We start from the raw sequence: 24,424 nt of genomic DNA on the forward strand, positions 1-24,424 counted from the left end.
TGAGCCACCCAGATGCCCCAGACATGCAGATTTTTAAAGTCCAGTCTCATATTGGGTGAGTCATATTACAAAAGCAGGTAGGAATGGAAGGAAATGATGGCAAATTAGATTATTTATAATTGATCACTGTCCTTCTAATTTCCATTGTACTTCTTAAGGTGAGTATGCCTTAGTTTTCAGGATAAAAACTAAATATTTGGTTTATAGTGCTTGCTTCCGCAGCACATACACTAAAATTGGAATGATAAAGAGAAGATCAGCATGGCCCCTACAGAAGGATGACATGCAAACTCGTGAAGCGTTCCATATTTTTGTGACGGTATCACAGGTACAGACGTATGTCCAAACTCACCACTGTGCATGCATTAAATATGTGCAGGTTTTTGTGTATCAGTTATACTTTAATAGAGCTATATAAAAATCTGTGCTTGTTATAAAAACTGATCAAATCCAAATGTGATCTGTACCTAAGTTAATAGTATTGTACCAACTTCAACTTCCTGGTTTTGAAAATGTATTATGTTAAAATAAAAAAAAAACTTAAAAAACATAAATGTTTGGTTTTTGGGGGCATTTATTAGGTGACAAGTACTACATAATTATCATATTTGGTGAATAACTTGTTGTCACTACATTTTTATGGGAAGAAATAAGATATTGAATTTAATTCAAATCAACTCAGTTCATTTCAAACATACCTCTACTTTAAGTGTCCTAGAGGTACTTTAATTAAAAAAAATTCTTGTTATTCAAGTGAAATATATTTTGTGTAGTTTGCTGAGGTTCTTATGGACAACTATTTCATAATTACAGGGTACTTCTCAGATTCGTATATAACGATAATGAATTATCAATATTTCTTCTGGTTGTTGCCAGAAGGTGGTGCCTTCCTTGAAAAAATAAACTGGTTTTTACCAATAGCTTTACTTAGATGTAGATATATTTAGGCTTTCATGCCAGTCCCTTAGACTTCATTAGTACCAAGTAGTTATGCATGATGAAGAGAAAATATTTACCAATGGAAAACATGTTGATACAGTGAAATGATGCATTCTGTCTATTAAATTCAGGAAGATTACATATGCAGGCATTTATTTTGAGGTGATGCGTTCATGCTCAATTGCAATTATTTGAAATTCTTTTAAGGAAGCTTTTATATTCATAATTACCTTGACTAAGTATAAACAATAAACAAATACTTTTCAAAGACTTAACATCACTAAGCAATTTCTTGTGGCTTTTCTTAGAGAAAAGATATGTATGTTTCTTTGCATATGTAATGCTATGGCACCTTGAAATAGAAGCAACCATGTATTAACCAGTTAGGGTTGCTATCATAAAATACATACTGGTTGGTTAAAAGAATACAAATTTATTTTTTCACCTCTGGAGACTGGGAAGTCCAAGATCCGGGTGCCAGCAAATTTGATGTCTGGTGAAGGTGTCCTGGCTTGAGGACAGCTTCCTCTTGCTATATTCTCATATGGTCTTTCCTTGGTGTGCAAGGAAGGTTGGGGGAGAGACAGAGACAGAAAGACAAAGGGAGGAAGAGAAAGAGAGTATGAGTGAATTCTGGTGTCTCTTGGTATAAGGACACAAATTCTATGGAATCAGGGATTTACGTTTAAGCACTCATTTAACTTAAATTATTTCTTTAGAAGCCCTGTCTCTAAATATAGCCACATTGGGGGCTAGGACTTCAACATATGAATTTAGGGGGATATAAACATTCGGTTCATAACAGACCATATAGTTCAACTCTGATTAAAACTTTTGACTCTGTGTATGAGCCTTTTGTTACAAATTGGAGAATGAGTTATTCAATCTGAATGATATTTGCTTATACTAGCACACTTCCACCTTATAGAGAAGCTGACTCTAGCTTCATCAGAACATCTTTAGTGCAAATATAAGACATATTTACATTCTGTTAACGAAATATATTTCCATACTGCAATGTGATTGGTGAATTCTGATTTTTTTTTTTTCTGTCTGAAATAAACCCTTAGATTGGAGCAAAAGTATAATATTTACTTACATTACAGATTTCTGGAAAAAAAAAGTTTATATTTCTCCATTTCTGTGACAAAACCCGTTGAAGAGTACTTTTACTGATAATCAAAATGAGACTCTAATAGAGCAGCTTATTTTACATAAAAGTAAGAATTTAGTTAGGAGCTAAGTGGTAGTTGATACCTGTTGATTCATTGTGATTGTATCCTTCAAAATATCTACTATTCAGGACCTGGAGAAATGCATGGTTATTATAGGCTATATGTCTGCCAAAGTGAGATTGTATCAACTGATATATTTTTACATACATTACACTTTTTTAAAAAAAATATTTATTTATTTGACAGAGACAAAGAGAGAGAGAGAGGGAGGGAGAGGGCACAAGTCAGGGGAGCTGTAGGCAGAGGGAGAGAGAGAAGCAAGCTCCCCGCCAAGCAGGGAGCCTGATGTGGGGCTTGATCCCAGGACCCCAGAATCATGACCTGAGCTGAAGGTAGCCACTTAACCAACTGAGCCACCCAGGCACCCCATACATTACATTTTAAATTTCTCTCCAAGGTTTGTACATGACCCCTCTAAGTCATCACTTTCTTGACAGTATCCTGTATACCTCAGTGTCTTCTGCTTTATTATTTTCTCTTGGCTATGACATGAAATGCAACAACTCAACCTAAGTCAAGTCATATCAACCTTCTTCCTTCTTACGCTGTCACTTTGCACAGGATTTATATTAAAGCATAAATGAGAAAAAGAAGTGAGCCCCCCAATCCTGAATTACTGAGATGTGTTTGAATATTATTATAAATAAAATTGCTTACTTTTGGCAGATTCTAAAAAAAAAAAATAGAAATGTTATTTAGAAGCAAAACTTTCACTATTTGCAGATGACATAGAAAACTCAAAAAACTCCACCAAGAAACTATTAGAACTGATGAATGAATTCAGTAAGGTCATGGGATAAAAAAAATCAATGTACAGAAATCCATTGCCTTTCTATACACTAAAAATGAAGCAAAAGAAAGACAAATTAAGAAAGCAATACCTTTACTACTGTGGTAAAAATGATAAAATACTGAGGAATAACCTTCATTAAGGAGGTGAAAGACCTTACTTTGAAAACTATAAAGCACTGATGAAAAAAACTTGAGAAGGCACAAATGGAAAGATTCCATCCTCATGAATTGGAAAAGCAAATAGTTCTAAAATTTCCGTACATTTTCAGTAATCTACAGATCTAATGCAATCCCTAACAAAATACCAATAGCATATTTGGTATTGGACAAATACTCTTAAAATTTGTATGGAACCACAAAAAACCCTGAATAGCCAAAATAATCTTGAAAAAGACAAAGTGGGACATATTACAGTTACAGATTTCAGGCTATACTACAAAGTTGTAGTGATCAAAACAGTATGGTACTGGCACAAAAATGGACACATAGATCAATGCAACAAGATAGAAAACCCAGAAGCAAACCTATGATTATATGGTCAATTAATCTTCAACAAAAGAGGCAAGAATATGCAATGGGAAAAAGTCTTTTAAACATATGGTGTTGGGAAAGTACTATTGTCTTATATCATATGCAAAAGAAACTCAAAATGAATTAAAGACCTAAATGTTAGATGCAAAATCATAAAAATCCATCCTAGAAGATAGCACAGGCAATAATTCCTCTTACATCTACCATACCAATATTTTTCTTGATATATCTCCTGAGACAAGGGAAGTAAAAACAAAACTAATCTTTTGGGAATATATATATATATATATATATACACACACACATACACATACATACATATATCTATATATATGTATAATACATACATGTGTATCTATCTATCTATCTATGTAAATCTTCTGAAAAATGAAGGAAACAATCAACAAAACCAAAAGACAACCTATTAAAGGATATTTGCAAATGATCTATCTGGTAAGGGGTTAGTATCCAAAATATATAAAGAATTTGTATGACTAAACTTCCAAAACACAAAAAAATTGAAATTTCTCCAAAGATATACAGATCTCATCAGAGAAATACAAATCATAACCACAATGAGTTATCACCTCACACCTGTGAGAATGACTAAAATACAAAACACAAAAAGCAAATGTTGGCAAGAACGTGGAGAAAAATGAACTCTTGTGCACTGTTGGTGGGAATGGAAATTGGTGCAGTCACTGTGGAAAACAGTATGGAGGTTTCTTAAAAAATTTAAAAGAAATACCCTATGATCCAGCAATTGCACTAGGAGTATTTACCCAGAGAATACAAAAACACTAATTTGAAAGAGTATATGCATCTTTAAGTTTGTTGCACCATTACTTTAATAGCCAAATTACAGAAGCACACAAGTGTCTATTGATAGATAAATGGATAAAGGAGATGTAATGTGATATATATATATCATATATATCATATCATATATATCATTAAAATATATGAATATGGGATGGAATATTACTCAGCCATAAAAAGAATGAAGTTTTGCCATTTGCAATGACATGGATCGGCTAGAGAATATAATGCAAAGTGAAATATGTCAGCCAGAGAACAACAAATACTGTATGATTTCACTTATATGTGGAATTTAAGAAAAAAGAAAAATGAACAAAGGGGGATAGAAAAAGAGGGAGACAAACCAAGAAACAGACTTAACTATAGAGAACAAGCTGATGGCTACCAGGGGTAGGTGGTAGGTGGGAATGGGTTAAAGAGGTTAAAAAGGGATTAGGAGTACACTTATCATGATGAGCACTGAGTAATGTACAGAATTGTTGAATCACTATGTTTTACACCTGAAACTAATACAATAGTGTATGTTAATTATACTGGAATAAAAATTAAGAACTCAAGAAAAAAATAGAAATATCCTTTACACTTTTAGTGTTCAGTGGTGATTACTTTTTCCTCAGCCATATCTTTCCAAATGTATTTCAAGTTCTAGTATGAGTATCAGTATATTTCTGTTGTTTCTGTGGTCTGTTTTCTATTTCTCTTGTAGTGGAGGTTAAATGCTGTTGCAGAGTATATGGAATTGAACAATCACATAAGTATGTCTGCCAATGATCCAAAAGGCTACATTCTCATTTAGGGTTTTGCAAATATTTCAAGGACTTCCAATCCCATTGTTTTCCCAGAAATTGACAATTAGAATGATTTTTATACTTTCTTAAATTTAGAAAATACACCTTTGAGGTCTTCTAATAAATTATGTGGACTCAGCTGCTTTTTGGCAAATTTCCTGTATTACTTCTATTGTTATGATGATTTACAAAAGAGAACACATAAATTGGTACACATGGAGACCCCATTATTGTGCAGTTCCCATGCAAATGTTATTTATTTGGAGCTGATCGCTAAGAATTATCAGAAAAATAGTTGGTATCGATGCAGCTATTACAACTCCTGTAATTATCATACTCAGCCATTGAAATCACAGCTATATGCAGCCAAAGATCTATGAGCACAATTCTCAGTAATATCATTGAAATTCAGCAGACAGACTTTGGAGCCAGACAAACCTGAATTTAAATTCCAGGTTCACTACACATAAACTTAATCTTCTGGAAGTTACTAACTTATCTAAACTTCTATTTCTTCATTGGAGGTTGATGAAATTAGAGATTATGTATATAACCACCTAGTACAATTCCTGACAAAATTTTCAGAGTCCATAAATTGTTAGTATTGTTTTTTGTTATACGTCTGTGAGACTAGGTTATTGCTTGTTCTTCATAGGAGTATTAGAAACAAACAGTCTCTAGCTACGTACGACTTTGTAGGAAATAGGTACAGTATAAAGTATTTGTTATTTTTTATAAGATCAATGTGGAAATCTTAAGTGTTTCAATACATTTGTACCTATGAGATATTGCCCCATATAAATTGTATCAAGTATATATATTACAACGCAACAGTGGAGGCATAGAGACCAGTTAGTCAAAATGCATTGTGATGATAATTTGGGGAAAGATGCTGGCAGTCTGATTGAAAGTTGTAGATGGATTTGAGAAATATTTATAAGAGAGATTCAAGAAGATTTGATGACAGGAAACAGTCTGTAGAGGGTATATTCAAAGAAAATTCCTAGGTTTTTGGCTGATGCAACTATTTGTGCTCCCATTTAACACAAAATAAAACAGTAGAGTAAAATCAGGTTCCTGGATAAAGTGAATTCAATGTTTTTAAGATTGATTCATAACTGGCATGCAATAAAATGCACAAATGTTAAATATTCAATTTCACATGTTTGACTATTTCATACACTGGTACAATCACAGCACAAAACAGTATCTGAAACATTTTCATTACCTCAGAAAATTTCCTCCTGTCCCTTTCTAGTTGATTTCAACTATCCTCTAGGCAATGATTTAATGAATTTTATTATCATCAACTGGTTTTGTTAATCTTAATACTGTGTATAAATGGTATTATGCTGAATGCATTCTTCGGTGTATGGGTTTTTTATTTTAACAAAAAATTTTGGGAAAGTTGTGTGTATTGGTAGCTCATTCTTTTACATTGCTGGGTAGTATTCCATTTCTGAACCTATCTCAGTTTGTCCATTCTTCTAATGTCAGGCTTGCAGATTGTTTCCTGGTTTTGGCTATTATGAGTAAAACTGTGATATTCTTATACAAACCTTCTTGCAGCTACATATTTTATTTCATGTTAATATCAAAGAATGGGATTGCTGGGTTGTAGAGTAGATGTATGCTTAATTTTAATAAACTAGCAAACAGTTCTCTAAAGTGTTTTCCATTTTACACTCTCAACAGCACCAAGTGAGAGTTTCAACTCTTCCACGTTCTGTGCTGTTTTTAGTATATGCTGTTTATTTGCTATTCTAGTAGATGAGAACAGGTATCTATGCTTTTCATTTTAATTTATATTTCCCGATCACAAATGATCATATTTTACATAGGTATTTTCATCAACATTTGTAAGAAAGAAAAACCCCTTTAATTTCCCAATTTATTCAGCAATTGGCCAATTTATTCAGCAATTGAGTCTGTTTTTGGACTTTGTTCTACACATGGATCTTACAGTGATAATGACACTATCCCAGTTATTGTAAGGTTTGAAATCAGTTTGTACAATTCCTTCAACTCTTTCATTTTTTTTTTTCCGGAAAATTTTCTAGATTCTTTACATTTCCATACAAATTTTAATATCTTCTAACCAATTTCTACTAGAAATCCTGTTGAATCCGTAGGGCAGTTTAGAGAGAATGAAGAGCTCTAAAATATTGAATCTTCCAATTCATAAAATGGTAAATTTATACTTTAAGGTCATCATTAATTTCTTTAAACATTGTTTTCTATTTTTCAGTATACAGGTTATATATACCTTTCACTTGATTTCATTGTAATACTTTTTACATTACTTTAATGGTATTGTTTTTGCCAGTATATAGGAATACAAATCATTTTTATATATTTATTTTGAATCCCGTGAGCTTGATCAATTGCTCTATTCTAGTCATTTTTTTTGTGGACTTTATAGTTTCACATGTACACAATCATGAAATTTTCAAATAATGACAGTTTTACTTAATTCTAGTTTTTATGTCTTTTATTTATTATTAAACATTTTTCCTTTATTGCACTGGCTAGGACATTCAGCACAGTGCTGAACAAAAGTGGTGAGACTTCTCACCACACCAATATCTCAGACTTTTTCCTATCTTTGAGGAAAAGCACTTAATATTTTATTATTAAATGTGATGTTAGTATTAGGCTTTTCATAAATGCCCCTTCTTGGATTAAGGAAGTTTTCTTCTATTCTTAGTTTGAGTAGGTTTTTTTTTTTTTTTTAAATAATGAATGGGTGTAGAATTTTGCCAAAGATTTTTACTTCTCTTGAGAAAGACATGTGGCCTCCTTTCCTCTTTTATTCTGATAATAGATTGGTTACATTGATTTTTGAATGATACACTAACCTAAATTTCTTAGATAAATTGTATTTGGCCCTAACATATTATCCTTTTGATGTATGTATGGATTGGATTCATTAATAATTTGTTATAGATTTTGTCATCTGTGTTTAATAACGATATTGACCTGTATTTTTTCTTGTAATATTTTAACCATAAGCTTATTCTGATTTTATAAAATGATTAGAAAATGTTCTCTCTTTTACTAATTTCTGAAAGTTTGTGTATGATATACATTATTTCTTTCTTAAATGCGTGGTAGAATTCAATAGTGAAGCTGAGTCTACAGTTCTTCATGGGAAAAATTTGATATTAATTTCCTTAATAGGTATGGGTCTCTTGCATTTTCTGTTTCTTTTTGTGTAAGATGAAATTGTCCATTTCATCTGAGTTATCAAATTTATTGGCATAAAGTTGCTAAAAACATTCTCTTCTAATCATTTTAATAATTTTAGTATTTCTAATTACTTCTTCCCTTTCATTCCTGCTGTTGTTAATTTGTGTTCTATCTCCATGAAATATACCAGGCTAACTTGTTAGCTTTCAACAAGGCTAGAAGCCTTCCAGAATTTGATAGTAACTTGAGTAAATTTTTTAGCAGCCCCACATTTGACTAATTTTAAATTAACAATGATCTTTTGCTATATTACCAGCTTTCCTCTTTTCCAGCTATCTCAATCCATCAATACTTGTACTATATTTTTAAATTTCCTGATGTAAATTAGTCTTCAGAGCTAATACTTGAAGCGTAGTATTAATTTCATTAATAACTAAAATTTAAATATGCACTATTTCTTTGCAATTGAGAGGTATTTTGGTATGTTCATGTTGACATTACTTTCACTATTAGGTAAAAGGAAATTAATTAATTTATTGGGCCATTTAGGAATTATTGCCCCTTAGGGCAACTCTTGTGTAAGATACCGGAAACATAATGATGAATAAGACATAGTTTCAGCCCAAAAGGAGCTTACAATTGAATATTGAGAAAGACAAGTTACTATGACATTATGGTTTACTTTTATAAGCAATGTGATAAAAATAGGCAAAAAGAACATAAAAGGGAGTGACTTAACTTAGTCTTAATTAAGAAAGTCTTCTAAAGGGAAGTATCATAAACTCAATTCTGTGGAATGAATATGAATTAGCTAAGCTGCTCCCAGATTCCTGTCTTTCAGAGACTGCAAAAATAAAATCTATCATTATTCACAGATTCTGTATTTGCAGATTTGCCTACTTGCTAAACTACATTTGTAACCCCAAAATCAATAGTCATGACGTGTTTATAGTCATTTACAGACATGCAAACAGTTGTGAAAAATTTGAGTGATCCAATGTCCGTGTCCTTGTCCCCAGCTGAGCTCGGCCATCCTGCTCATATTATAAACAAGCGTCTTTCTCATGGTCTGTTTGGTTAGCCCAAACAGGTACTATTCTGCATTTTTGTGCTTTTTGGTGGTGACTTCACTGTTTAAAATGGCCCCGAGTCCGATGTTGAAGGGCTTTCTAGTGTTTTTGCACATGAGAATGCTATGATATCTCTTATGGAGAAAATACAAGTTTTAGATAAGCTTTGTTCTGGCATGAGTTTAGTTTAACGAATCACCCATATATATCAGGAATAAGGTGCTTTTAAGCAATAACACACATACAACAAAGTTATGTATTGATTGGTCGTTGAAGTTTGTGACCAGAAGCTCAGAGGAGCCTAAGCTCCTCTTCTCCCTAGAAGCAAGGGCTCAGTGTTCAATTATTCCATTTTTACAGCAATTTTATAGAACACACCTACTACAAATAATGAGAATTGGCTATAAATGTCTTCTGTTTTAAGTTACTTAATTTTGTCATCTGGGTTTTACAGTTATCTTAAAATAGAGCATTTTTGTAAGAACTCTGGTATACTGAAATGACATCAAGCACAGAAGTAATGGAAACATTGTTGAGCATTTCCAGACCTAAAAAATAACCTCTCTGACACCTTCAGCATGCAGGTTTTTCTGATACCTTAGGACAGATTTTCCTAATGAATTCCCAGAATCAGTTGAGATAAAGCACAAATGTTCCCAGACCAGTTCAAAGCTATGAAGTCTTGATGCTGAGTTGTTGAGTGTGGTTCCTAGGGGAGGAGCTTGGCAGGGCCTCTCTGTCACTCCAGGAGCCTTGATCCTGCAATAGCCCACTGCAAAACAAACACTGAATGCTCCTTTTAATTTTCTGATTTTTCTTTTTCCATAAAAGCAGAAATCCTTTTTGGATTTCTTTTGGTTAGCCCAAACAGGTACTAATGTAAGTCTTTCATAAAAGCAAAGTCGTGTAACACGGACTTTTGGTATCTGTAATTGGTTATGTAGTAATAGAAAACTAATGTAACATATAAAGTCCAATGACTCAGCCTTTTTATAAGGCCTACGTAATCTTCAAACTGAAAGCTGTGGAAAAACATGTCTAAGGACTCACCAAACATATTTGGGGACAGAATACATGCATACACCTGTAGGTAGCTATTTATTCTGGAATCAGCATTGCTTTCTAGACTGTTTATTTGAACTCACTGTGTTTTAAGAGATTCTGAGTAGTTTTTCTACTTAGAAGCAATTCATCGTGCCAAGACATGACCACAGCAGATGCCTTTACACTTAGCTTGGTTTTCAGGGTCTCTTTTAACAATGCATTGTGGACAACATACCAATATTAGGAAATACCTGCTTTGTGGACTTAATGTTGTATACATCAATTGGAAAAACCAAACAAACAAGATTACACTGGATATGTGGAAAAAGGAGTAAGTCTTGACCACAGAAGATCTTTGATTTGCCTCCTCCACAATTACTCTATGCTTGTTTTAGACTTGTTACAACAATAATGATCACTTAAGATAAAGAAGAACTATGCCACATTCTGATTAATACACATAGTTGTTGGATGAGCCATTAGTGAAAGATTATATTGTTGGCTTTTTATTGGAAAGTCCCATTTAGTTTGTAGAAGGTTCTGATAGTGTATAAAAATAGAAAATTGCTGTATTGGTCACAGTAATCCTGTTGGGATTCTATGAATGGCTGCTGCAAAATCAGTATGAGACCCAAAAACAACATTTTAGCTCTCACTAAAAAGTCTTTGGGTCTCACTTTCATTGTAGCTCTGGCCCATGTCTCGCTTCCAGCTCAGTTGTTAAATTACTGTGATGTTGAAGAACAAGTCAGGGCTAGCTGTGTTGATAAGGAAAATAATTTAGGAAGTCCATGTGCTCATTCCCCAGAATGGCACTTTAAAAGGATAAAGAATAATAACCATAATGTTCAGTTGTTCGATGTATACACACATATCTTTAAAGATAAAAGTGTTTTACCTGTGGAATTAAATATTTCTTGAAAAATTTAAAAATTGTGCCACTCGGAGATAACACTGATTCTGGAAATCAAGCGATTATTCGGCTTAGAAGAAATATAAAGTAACAAAACATGTATTTTTAAATTTTTTTAGAAAGATTTTATTTATTTATTTGACAGAGATCACAAGTAGGCAGAGAGGCAGGCAGAGAGAGAAGAGGAACCAGGCTCCCCGCTGAGTGGAGAGCCTGATGCGGGGCTCCATCCCAGGACTCTGGGATCATGACCTGAGGTGAAGGCAGAGGCTTTAACCCCCTGAGCCACCAGGCACCCCTGTATTTTTAAATTTTAACAGATAACTGAAACATCATATACATCAGATATTCCAGGATTCTTTTTTTAGGTCTTACTAATAGTCAGATTTTGGAGTTTGATTCCAGCAACAGGAATCTTGACACTTACTTATATATTCTTTATAGTTTCCAGTATTGCTCTGAAAATCACAAGAGATGTAACCTATTTGCAATTTAATTCTGTTTGGACACAAAAAAGACAATTCTTGCTTTCATCTACCATAGAAATGAGAAGAAAGCATGGCTTGGGAAGAAATTCATCAAGTATTTTGTTTCTATTCCCTTCCCTGCCATGACCTCTGCCCTTCTTCCCCCAGCTCAGTAATTCCCACTGAGGTGAGGGGTTATGGCAAACAGACTTTCAAGCTATTGGTTAAAAAAAAAAATTAACTAATGGCTATAAAAATAGCAAATTTTGAAATTGGGGAATGGCTACTATTAGGTATACCCATTTAAAATTTCCATGTTCAAAAAGTCTCAATAATGCTCATATTCCTGAAAACCACAAAGTAACTGAAATAAGATTTTATTCCCTCTAAGTAATCCACAAAGAGCCTGAAATAGAACTACATTCTAATGCATTATAGTTTAATAGAGGCATTATTATTTAAATTGACTGTAGTTGTATTTTATTTTATTTTTTCATAGAATTACATTCAATCTAGCCTTTGGTCTACCCTGCTGGAAATTTTCTTCATTGGAAAATTTATTATAAACTTTGATCTCTTTTTGAATTTACCCAATAACCAGTTCAGTTCACTGATCTGATTCTAAAATATAAGCATATGAAAAGACTGAAATAATTGGTTTGCTTTGAATTACACAGATTCATATGGATAGAATCTTTGGAAGTAACAGGAAAGCTGAAAATAGTGTGAAAAGATTTCCTTTAGTGGTTTCTTTGTGCTGGAAAGAACAATAAATTTGTTTTTATCTCTGAAACAAAAAATCACCAATAAAAGACAATGAAATAATCTTTTTACTATGAAGATGTTTATTCACATATATGTTAGTTTACTTTAACAAAAATGAATTTTATCTTTAACTTTTCAAAAGATGAATATTTTAATTTATCGATCATATCTTTACATAAATAGTTAATTAAATCAAATTAAATCAATTAAGCAATTGAATATTTATGTTTTTAAGGATAAAATCTGTTAAGGAAGCTTTTTTTAAAAAATTATTTATTTATTTGATAGAGAGAGAAAGAGATCACAAGTAGGCAGAGAGGCAGGCAGAAGGAGAGGGGGAAGCAGGCTCCTTGCTGAGCAGAGAGTCTGATGTGGGGACCAATCCCAGGACCCTGGGACCATCACCTGAGCTGAAAGCCGAGGCTTAACCCACTGAGCTACCCAGGCATCCCTTTAAGATTTAATTTATTTATTTGACAGAGAAAGAGAGAGAGAGAGAGAACACAAGTAGGCAGAGCAGCAGGCAGAGGGAGAAGGAGAATAAGGCTCTCCACTGAGCAGGGAGCCCAAGACCCTGGGATCAGGAAGGAAGATTTTAAATTAACAAACTATTTCTGTTTTTAGAGCAGTTTTAAGTTCGCTGCAAGATTGAGTGGAAAGAACAGAGAGTTCCACATACTTCCTGTTTCCTCATACTATTTACCATCTTGCACCATATGCTACATTTGTTAGAGTTGACAAACCTGTATTGACACATTATCAGCCAAGGTCCATGGTTTGCATTACAGCAGGGCAAACATTTTCCTAAAGAGATGTATTTAACATACTTAACATATGTACATTCTTACATATATATCTTCATTTGCATGATATCCAAAATTTTAAAAACTATTCCTCTCATTACAAAATTGTAACAAAGACTGGACAGTGTTTTGATTACTCTGAAAAGATGTAGTTCAGTATAAACACAACTTTGGAAGTCATCCAGTGGTTGTGGCAGTATCTCCAAAATAGATACTCTCATTAAAGGTACAAGGTTCTCTCTCTCTCTCTTTTTTTTTTTAAGATTTTATTTACTTATTTGACAGAGAGAAAGACAGGGAGAGAGGGAACACAGCAGGGGAAGTGGGAGAGGGAGAATCAGACTGCCCACAGAGCAGGGAGCCTGATGGGGGGTTCTATGTGGGGCTTGATCCCAAGACCCTGGCATCACCTGAGCCGAAGGCAAACCTTAATGACTGAGCCACCTAGGTACCCCAAGTTACTGGGTTCTCTTAAAAGGAACTTGTGACCCGTACAGTACAGATACTAGACTGGTTGCTGAAAGGGTATCTTCTCCATATTGAAGACTGAAGTGGTCCTCACTCTCTTTGACCATATCTCTTGCAATGGAGCGTAGCCTCAGTGGTGCTGGGAAGTGGCATGTGGAAACCACAACTTATGTGTGAGGAGACATGCCGAAACAACTGCTGTTGGCTTGTGTTCTGAGTCCCTGCTCATATTATTTACAGCTATGTTAACTGGCATTGGGTGATATTGTGGTCAGAAATCTTGTAGTTAATTCCTAATCTAGGACCAATTGATACTGACACCGTGGTCATGTACTGGGTCCTTGAGTCTCATTAACACAGGTGGCCCTGACAAAAATGGTTTTGTGAGCCTTCCAAGGGGGAGCCAGACCCTGAGTTATAAAGAGACCTGACCCTATAGGATAGACTGAGTGTTTGGGCCCCTTCCCCTGTACTATGCATGTTGAAATTTTAATGTCCAGTGTGACAGTATTAGGAAGTGGGGCCTTTGGGAGGTGATTAGGCCATGAGTGTGGAGCCCTCATGAATGGGATTAGTGTCCTTATAAAAAGACCTCAGAGTGCTCTTGCCCTGTCTTCTATGTGACAGCACAGCAGGGAAGCAGCCATCTGCAAACCGGAAAGCAGATCGTCCCCACACACCAAATGTACTGGTGCTTTGTCCCTGGATTTCCCAGCCTCCAGAACTGGGAGAAATAATTGTTTATTGTTAAAGCCACCAGCCTATGGTATTTTTGTTCCAGCAGTCCCCCAAACTAAGACTTTCTGCCTGCATAAACAGCCAGTATTTCTAGATCAAATTTCTATTTTTTTAAAACCTCAAACTACAACTTTCATCAGAGTATGTATCACGTCTCCCGTGCTCAATGGATGTTTTATAAATGTAGTAACACAATGTGCACTAGCAGTTAAGCAAACGGCTTTAAAACCCCATACATCTGGGCTTTAATCAGAGCTCTTCTATTAACTGTGCAACCTGGGGAAATTTGCTAAAAACACTCTGGTTCTCAATTTAGCCATAGCCTGATTTCTACTTGATAGATTATAATGTAAATAAGTTATTTGTAGGCTAAATGAAACCATGAATACCACCTTGCATAGTTAATATTAAAAAGTAAGTACTCCATAAAAATTATTTTCCCTTTGTTCTATCATTAGGTTATTAATTTATTTTTAAAATAATTATGCTTATAGTGCAATGAGAGAGAGCCCCATGGGCAGTGCATTTCTGAGCATTTCTATATCATAGCTACAAAATATCAATAATGATGATATAAAATAACTCAATATGATGTCAACCAGGGGATGTCTTGCTATCTTAATAGTACTACTGCAATTACCTTAGTCATTTGAAAACCAAAAAGGGTAAATTCCACAGAGCCTCTATTTTACAACAGATTTCAAGACAGATTGCGCTTCAAGAATGAATGGGGTGATTTTACTGCCTTTCATGCAATTTCGACAATCGATATAAAGCACTATAATTTTTCAAACTGTATGCATTTGCTCTTGATGGTATTTTCAAAAATTTCCAAGTTGCCTTTCTATATATTCAGAACACGATTTGATTTTTGATATGAGATGTAAATTCTTCCATTTGGGCCCCCAGAATACTGAAAATTGACAGGTATGACAAGCTGTGTTGCCAGAGACTTGGTGAGTTTAAATGAAAGAACAAAGTTATCTTTTGGCCAGTTGCCATTATACTTCATCATGATAACTGGATTAATCCCCTGAAAGGGTCATAGTTTTGATTTTGAATGGAAAAAATTTTTAAAGTCAATAACTTTGTACATAGCCCTTCTTTCCATTTCATCTGTGTTCTTTTAAAAAATTTATTATGGAAATTTTAAAAATAAAATAGTATGATGAATCCCCAAGTACTATCACTGGTCTTCAACAAATAGCATTTTATATCTCATTTTATCTCTCTTTTCTCCACTTTGTTTTCCTTCCTGGAGTATTTTAAACAAATCCTAGGTAACAGGTCTCATAATATTTTAACCATAAATACTTCAGTACCTTATCTATAATAAATAAGGATTTGAAAAATAATCATGGTGCCATTTTCATGAACTAAGAAAACTAAAAATTATTTATATACTCCAATATCCGGTCTGTGTTTATATTTTTCAGGTTGTCCCCAAATAATCTGTTTTATTGTTTTGTTTAAAGAGATAGCAAAACAAGTCTTACACATTTTATTTGGTGTCTATCTCATAAGCTTCATAAACTATAACCTCTTTTTCTCATTTTCATTTTCATTTTTAAATTAAATGTTTTTTTTTCTATCTTCAAATAATCTCTTCCTGTAGAAAGTAAGTAAAAATCTTTTAAGGATTACTTTTTCCACAAGAAGTATGTGATTAATTGGAACAGAAAATATTAGGACTTTTTGTAAGATAAAACTCACTTATTTATTCCAAAGGTTTTGGGGCTTCCTATGTGCCAGGTAGTGTGCAAAGTAACTAGGATAGAATGCGGAGCAAAACAGATACAATTACTGCTCTTCTGAGGTTGAGTGTTGAGCTGGAAAGAGAGACATGGAATCAGACGGCAAGATGCGGTGTATAATAGAAGCGCCCGAGGTTCGGATTGAATCGTGTCCCCCATAAATTCATATCTTGCAGCCCTAACTTTTGATGTGACTATAATTGGAGATAGAGTTTTTAAGGATGTAAGATTAAATAAGGTCTAATTTTCCTACAAGAAAAGGAAGACATACCAGGGCCCGCTTGCTCTCCGTGAGTGCGTGTAGAGGAAAGGTCATGTGAGGACACAGCAAAAAGATACCATCTACATACTGAGGGGAGATTCCTCGCTAGGAGCGAACCCCGCTGGCACCTCAAGCTTGGACCTCCACCTTCCAGAACTGTGAGAAAATTAATTTCTGTTGCCTAAACCACCCGGTGTGTGTTATTTTATTATGACAGCCTGAGCAGAATAATTACAAGGAGTCATAGTTGGAAAGCAGCAAGGGAGGTCCTTTCTCACCTCTCAACCCCAGTGTGCGTGAAATCTGAGAGAATCCCTTAATTCATTCATCAACCATACTGATTATGAATCTACTATACCAGGGGATAAGTTAGGGTGTGTGTTGGTGGACCAGACCATACAGATATCCTGCCCTTATGGGATGCATAATCTGGTGGGCCATAGACCTTAAGCACATGGTATCAGCTATAAATTCATCATTACAGATTACATTGAATCCAGTGAAGGGTAGAGTCCTAGGACAGAAATAATAGGTTGTTGTGTGGGTAGGATGGTATGTTTGCAGAAGGTGGGGAGGGAGGCCTGGTGGAATGGGGAGTGTTCACAAGGCTGAGGGAATGCTTCTAAGAAGGAGAGGCATTTAAAACAGAGCTTGAGAAAACAGTGGGAATTCAGGGATGGTTCAGAGAAAGGGTACTTCAAGCCTGAGGACAGAATAAACTTTGAGACATTTGAGAAACAGAGACAGAAGTATGTGTGGAGAGTGTAACAAGAGGAGAGCAAAGAGCTGGGAGATGATACTGGAGAGGGAGCAGGGGGCCCGGCCCTACAGGACCAGGCCTACCCAGTCACGCCTCCAATGCGACACACAATTCAGCGGAAAACACCGATGGGTGGAAAGCAGGGAACTGCTTGTCTAATGGAGGAATTAAGAAAATCACTTAGGGACGCCTGGGTGGCTCAGTGGGTTAAGCCTCTGCCTTCTGCTCAGGTCATGATCTCAAAGTCCTGAGATCGAGCCCCACATCGGGCTCTCTGCACTGCAGGGAGCCTGCTTCCTCCTCTCTCTCTCTGCCTGACTCTCTGCCTACTTGTGATCTCTTTGTGTTGAATGAGTAAATAAAATCTTAAAAAAAAAAAAAAGAAAAAAAATCACTTAGGCTGCTCAATGGAGAATGATGTCCAAGTGTGCACAAGAAAGTGCAAGATAATAGGAATGAAGGTAGAGGGCAGGGTAAATGACTAGAGAAGCCCACAGAAACTGAGGCAGAAACTGGGGATAAAAGATTCACATCTTGTTCAGCATTGTCTTTAGCACAGTTAAAACATCTGCACCCAAGCACCTCCACCACAGCTAGAGAAAAACCACTCCATCCTGACTGGTCCCACTTTGTATTTTTGGCTATAACCTCAAGTCAGTCTTTAGAGCTTCCTGCAATCTCAGCTGCCTTTCTCTGATCATCAGGGTTTTACTCTCCAGGATCAGGGATCCACAAACTATTTCCTATGAGCCAAGTCCAAGGCTACCTAACTTTGAAAATAAAATTTTATGGAAATACAGCCATGCTTATGTGGTTATGGGTTGTCTGTGGTGGACGCTGAGTTGAGTAGCTGTCATGGAGACTGAATCATTCATAAAGTCTACAATAGTTATTATCTGGCTCTTTTTTTTTTAAGATTTTATTTATTTATTTGACAGTGGGGGTAGGGAGGGAATACAAGCAGGAGGAGTGGGAGAGGAAGAAGCAGGCTTCCCACTGAGTAGGGAGCCTGATGCAGTGCTCAATCCCAGGACTCTGAGATCATGATCTGAGCTGAAGGCAGATGATTAAAGGACTGAGCCACCCAGGCACCCCTATTCCTATCTTCTGGACATTATTGCCCCAAGACAGTTCTCTCTCCTCCCCTCTCTATACAAACAATGTTAGTGGTCTTACTCACTCTCTTATAGGAAGTGCTATCTCTGTACTGATGATTCTTTTATTTTACTTCTTTGAATTCCAGATTTATATTTCTATACCAGGCTGTCTAGTTGACATTGTAAATTAAATATTTTCAAAACACACATTTTTAATTTCTTTCTAAAAATCAACTGCTTCTTATTGTGAAAGTCATGACCAATCTAGTTGTTTGGACTAAAAGCTCTAGTTTTTTGGGGAAAGAGTGGTGGTTCTTCTTTTCTTTTGTATTCTGAACTCAATTCATTAAAATATTCTAACAGATTTGTTCAGAATCTATACAGTATTCAGCCACTTCCTGACACATCTACTTTTATCATTCTACGTGAGCCAACATTCTCTCTTACATGGATTGTTAAAATACCTTCTGAGACGATCTCTCTGCTACCAGTATCATCTATTCTCCTCACAGCTGCTAAAGTGATATTATTTAAATACTCAAAACTCTCCAGAGACTCCAGGGCATCCACCCATATTAACACCAAATCCTTCCCTTGTACAATCCAGTCACAACAGGAAACAAATGGCATATTCAAATTTATCATTTTTGGAGCTAATCAAGGGCCTGTTTAAAAGATATGGGCAAGGTAAAAGAGGAACCTCCAGGTCTTGTGGACAGAGTGCAGGACAGTGGGATCAGTGATGGTAGAGGTCATTACCATCCCTAGGTCGGAAGGCTAACAGAAGGAAGCTATTATGAGAATTCAGAGACAGAGGACTACCTGGCAGGAGCTGTGGCTTCCGTTTAGGGGAAAAGCCAGCCTGAGACAACTAAGTACACAGAGAGCTGGAAGATTAAAAACCTTACCTTTATGCTCCTTCCTCCTCTAATTTCCTCTTCATATTTTTATTGGCCAAATCCAACCAAAAGCCAAAGGGCAAGGAAGCCCATTGATGTGGTCCATAAAAGGGCACAGATAAGGATGTAGAAGACTGGAGAATATATTTGAGAGACAAATAGAAGGTATCCAATTTTCAAGGCCCTATAAAACTATCCTGCAGTTGCCTTACTTCCTTTTACCTATTTTTCTACCTATTCTACTTAACAAGAATCTCCTTGTGAAGACAAGCTTGCTTCCTTTGTCCCATTAAAAAAGTACACTTCTACTTTGAACCCATTGCTTCTGTTCCTTCCTCCACCTGGCATTCTTTTCTGTACTATTTCCTGCTTTAAGGTTATTCCATCAGAGAAAATTTCCCTGACTAGCCTGTATAAAAGTACAGTCCACTCATACTATTGCCCTACCCAGACTTTTTTTTTTTTTTAAAGATTTTATTTATTTATTTGACAGAGAGAGATCACAAGCAGGCAGAGAGGCAGCAGAGAGAGAGGAGGAAGCAGGCTCTCCGCCGAGCAGAGAGCCCGATGCGGGTCTTGATCCCAGGACCCTGAGATCATGACCTGAGCCGATCTGAGGCAGCAGCTCAACCCACTGAGCCACTCAGGCGCCCCAGACTTTTTTTTAATAATATTTTCACCTCCCAACATATCATCTACTTATTTGCTTTTTGCTCTCCCCTAATCTCACCCACTGAAATGCAAGCATCTGGAAGAAATTTATTCCTTGCTGAATCCTCAGAATCAAGAGTACTTGATATATAGTAGTGATTAAGTTTTAGAATATAAGTGAGGTCTGGTGGGGTGAGGTCCGGAGCCGATGACCAAGAAAGAATTCTTGAGATATCTTTGGTGCAAAATGGTGGTTTATTAAAGCACAGGGACAGGATGCTTGGGCAGAAACAGCTGTTGCCTCTGGGCTGTGAAGAGTGGTCCATTATATACTTACAAGTTGGGAAGGGGATTAGGGATGACACAAGTCTCTAAGGAATTTTGGAAGCAAGTTTTCCATGACCTTGAGGGGCTAGCTATTACTGGGGAAAAGGTTATTCATTAATGGTAATAAAACCTTTGTTGTGAGACCCGTTAGATGCATATCAGTGGGCCATATGCCTGGGAATGACTGTCAACACGAATCTTGAAAGGCCCTTAGCAAAGCCTTAACTAAGGGGGAGAGTCACTATAGGAATGTCACTCTGCCTGTTTCAAGGGTTTGTCAGTGGGTAAGGAAATTTAATAATTTTTCTTCTGCCTCTGTTTCCCACATCAGTAGGTGCAGTTGATCCTCATGGTTCATGGTAGTTATGTTCTGGAAAGTTATTGTGAACATGAACTGGGGAATACTGAGTCTTTGTTAGCAGAGGAATTACTGTGTTGTGTTCTTGACAGCCTCTGGTCACAACATTTTTGTCAACATTTTGATCAAGATATAACTTTGTTTCATGTGTGTTTCTGTTTAAGATACATTATTTAATATATGATATTTATTTATACTAAAACACTAGATGAGCAGTGTTTTACATTGTTCTGACTCTGTGTAGCCAGAAATTTCTTTGGTTTTCAGTCTCACAAAAATGGTCTCTGTCACACTTAAAAAAAAAAAAATCAGTCATCATCTCATGAATTCACAATTAGGGCAGCTTTTCATCTCTTCCAGCACAGTAATTAAAAAAACCAGATTATTTGCAATACCCAAATGTTTATCATTAGTAGAATGGATAAATGAATTCTATTACAGTCACATAATTGAATACTCTACAGCATTGATGAAAATCAAATTAATGCTACATGCTACAATCAGGTTGTTTCTCACAGACAAAATGAAGGAAGACCAGACACAAAAGGTTACATATTGTGAAATATCATTCAGATAGACTTTGGTAACAGTGAAAAGTATACCATGATGATAGGGATTTGGGTGGGGAATTAACAAGGAGGTGGGGGGTGTAAATGAGGTTTCCCAAGTGCATTTCTGCCTCACCCATTTCGTAGTTCTATGCAGAAGCAAGAAGCAGCTTTGAATATTGCAATCTCTTGATATATGTGTCTTGGTCTGGGTGGTGGGTAAAAAGTTGTATTCAAGTAGTAAATATTTGTTGATCTGTATACTTAATGTTTGTACACTTTATGTAGTATGTATATTATGCTTCAATGAAAAAGTAAAAAAATTGTAAGGAAAGGAAAATGTGACCAAAACTCTTATACACATCCAAGTTGACATGAGAAAGTATATGAGAAATATTAAGCATCTTGAAATATATATGTCTCTCTGTCTCCTTTTCTATAGCTATCTCTGCCTCCTCCCATTTGTTATCTCTCCTAACAGAAATTTTCGGAGAAATTTCACAGGTTTAAATTCCTAACTTGACTAAAAATGAGTTAACTATCAACTCAAGATAAAGAAAGCTGAAATTATTTCAGGGAAAGCAGAAGAAGAGAAATAGTAAAAGGAAAAAACAAAAATTATAAATTAGAAGACAGAAAAAAGAGGAGAAATGCTAGATATATTCTGAAGGCAGTGCTTTGAAAAAGTAAAATAAATAGTGACTGCCCGAAAGACTACATCAAAAAGTTGCTACAATTGATAGAGGAATTCAGGATGTTGCAGGATATAAAAATCAACTCACAGAAGTATGTTGCATTTCCATACACCAATAATGAAACAGCAGAAAGAGAAATCATTGATCCCATTTACAATTGCAAAAAAACCCAAAACAAAACAAAACAAAAAACAAAAACCATAAAATACTAGGAATAAACCTAACTAAAGAGGCAAAGGATCTGTGCTCAGAAAACTATGGAACTGTCATGAAAGAAATTGAGGAAGACATAAAGAAATGGAAAAATATTCCATGCTCTTGGACTGGAAGAACAATGTTGTTAAAATGTTTAGGCTACTTAGAACAATTTATACATTCAATGCAATCCCTATCAAAATACCATCAACTTTTTTTCACAGAGCTGGAATAAATAATCTTAAAATTTGTGTGGAACCAGAAAGGACCCCAAATATCCAGAAGAATGTTGAAAAAGAAAAGCAAAGCTAGTGGCATTGCAATTCCAGACTTCAAGCTCTATTACAAAGCTGTAATCATCAAGACAGTATGGTACTGGCACAAAAATGGACACATAAATCAATGAAATAGAATGGAGAACCCAGAAATGGACCTCAACTGTATGGTCAACTAAACAGGAAAATATATCCAGTGGAAAACAACAACAACAACAGTCTGTTCAATAAATGGTGTGGGGAAAATTGGACAGCCACGTGGAGAAGAATGAAACTGGATCACTTCCTTACATCATATAAAAAATAGACTCAGAATGGATGAAAGACCTAAATATGAGACAGGAATCCATCAAAATCTTAGCGGAGAACACAGGCAGCAATCTCTTTGATGTTAGCCATAGCAACTTTTTATTAGATATGTCTCCCAAGGCAAGGGAAACCAAAGGAAAAATGAATTACTAGGACTTCATCAAGATGAAAAAGTTCTGCATAGAGAAGGAAACAATAAACAAAACTAAGAGGCAACCTTTGGAGTAAGAGAATATATTTGCAAATGACATCTGATAAAGGGTTAATATCTAAAATATATAAAGAACTTAACAAAATCAACACCCAAAAAACACACCAAAAAATACAGTTAAAAATGGGCAGAATACATGAACAGACATTTTCCCGGAGATATCCAGACAACTGGGAGGCACATGAAATAATGCTCAATAGCACTCACCGTCAGGGAAATCTGAATCAAAACTATAATGAGATATCACCTCACACCTGTCAAAATAGCTAAAATTAACAACACAGGAAACAACAGGTGTTGGTGTGGATGTGAAAGAAGTTGAACCCCCTTAACCTGTTGGTGGAAATGCAAACTGAGGTAGCTGCTCCAGAGCATAGTATGGAAGTCCCTCAAAAAGTTAAAAATAGAACTACCCTATGTCTCAGCAACTGCACTACTAGGTATTTACACAAAGGATACAAAAATACTGGCTTGGAAGGATACATACATGCATCCTAATGTTTATAGCAGCATTATCAACAATAGACATATTATGGAAAGAGCCCAAATGCCCATCAACTGATGAACGGATAAAGAAGATGTGGTGTATATATACAATATAGTTTCTACAATGGACTATTACTTGGCCATAAAAAAGCATAAAGCTTTGCCATTTGTAATGACGTAGATGAAGCTAGATAGTATTATGCTAAGTGAAATAAGTGGGACAGAGAAAGACAAATACCATAGGATTTCACTTATATCTGGAATTTAAGAAACAAAACAGATGAACATATGGGGGGGAAAGAGAGGCAAACAAGGAAACAGATTCTTAAGTATAGAGAAAACTGAGGGTACTAGAAGGGAGCTGGGCAAGGGGATGGGTTAAATGGGTGATGGGCATTAAGGAGATGTGATGAGTACTGGGTGTTGTATAAAAGTGATGAATCACTAAATTCTACACCTGAAATTAATGTTGCACTATATGTTAATTAACTGGAGTTTAAATGAAAACTTTAAAAAGGAGAAAAAAGAAGAGTATTTAGGGTTGGTACAGAGGTAAAAAGTCTTTTACTTTTTATTTGATAATTTTAAAGATTTTAAATTTACTAAGCATATGCGTATTTTATGATTTAAAGCTATAAACCTGAATGATATCCTCAAATATAAGTGAAAAATGTATTCTATACTAACTTTTTAAAAAACTAATTATGTGAGGGATATTGTGTGAATTTACATAGTTATAGAGTTTCAGAATTACACATATAAAGATTTAAAAATACATTTCTTAACGTGACCATTTTCCAGACTAATTTATAGAAATTTAAGTAGGTGGGGAAGTAATTATTAACAAGCCTTTGCAATAAAACTGCTGGTACTCTAAGTTGCTGATGATGGAACTTCATAGAGAGGTTGGTGGAAAAATATTTAATTTATATTTAATTTTTGAGGAGGAACTTAAATATATACAACACTTATTGTGGCTACAATTGATGTTTACATTTTGTGTACTGCAAAGTTCCATTGATTCAGCACTGACAAC

General features: G+C 35.4%; 1 non-coding gene across 1 annotated transcript; it reads left to right on the top strand.

The window, feature by feature from the left end:
• Positions 1-206: 206 nt before the first annotated feature.
• Positions 207-313, top strand: LOC122901496. Its single transcript, XR_006383513.1, has one exon. It is a non-coding gene; the product is annotated as a U6 spliceosomal RNA (small nuclear RNA).
• The last annotated feature ends 24,111 nt before the right edge of the window (positions 314-24,424 follow it).

This window comes from Neovison vison, chromosome 2, assembly GCF_020171115.1.
Source record: "Neovison vison isolate M4711 chromosome 2, ASM_NN_V1, whole genome shotgun sequence".
In the NCBI taxonomy this organism is placed as follows: domain Eukaryota; kingdom Metazoa; phylum Chordata; class Mammalia; order Carnivora; family Mustelidae; genus Neogale; species Neogale vison.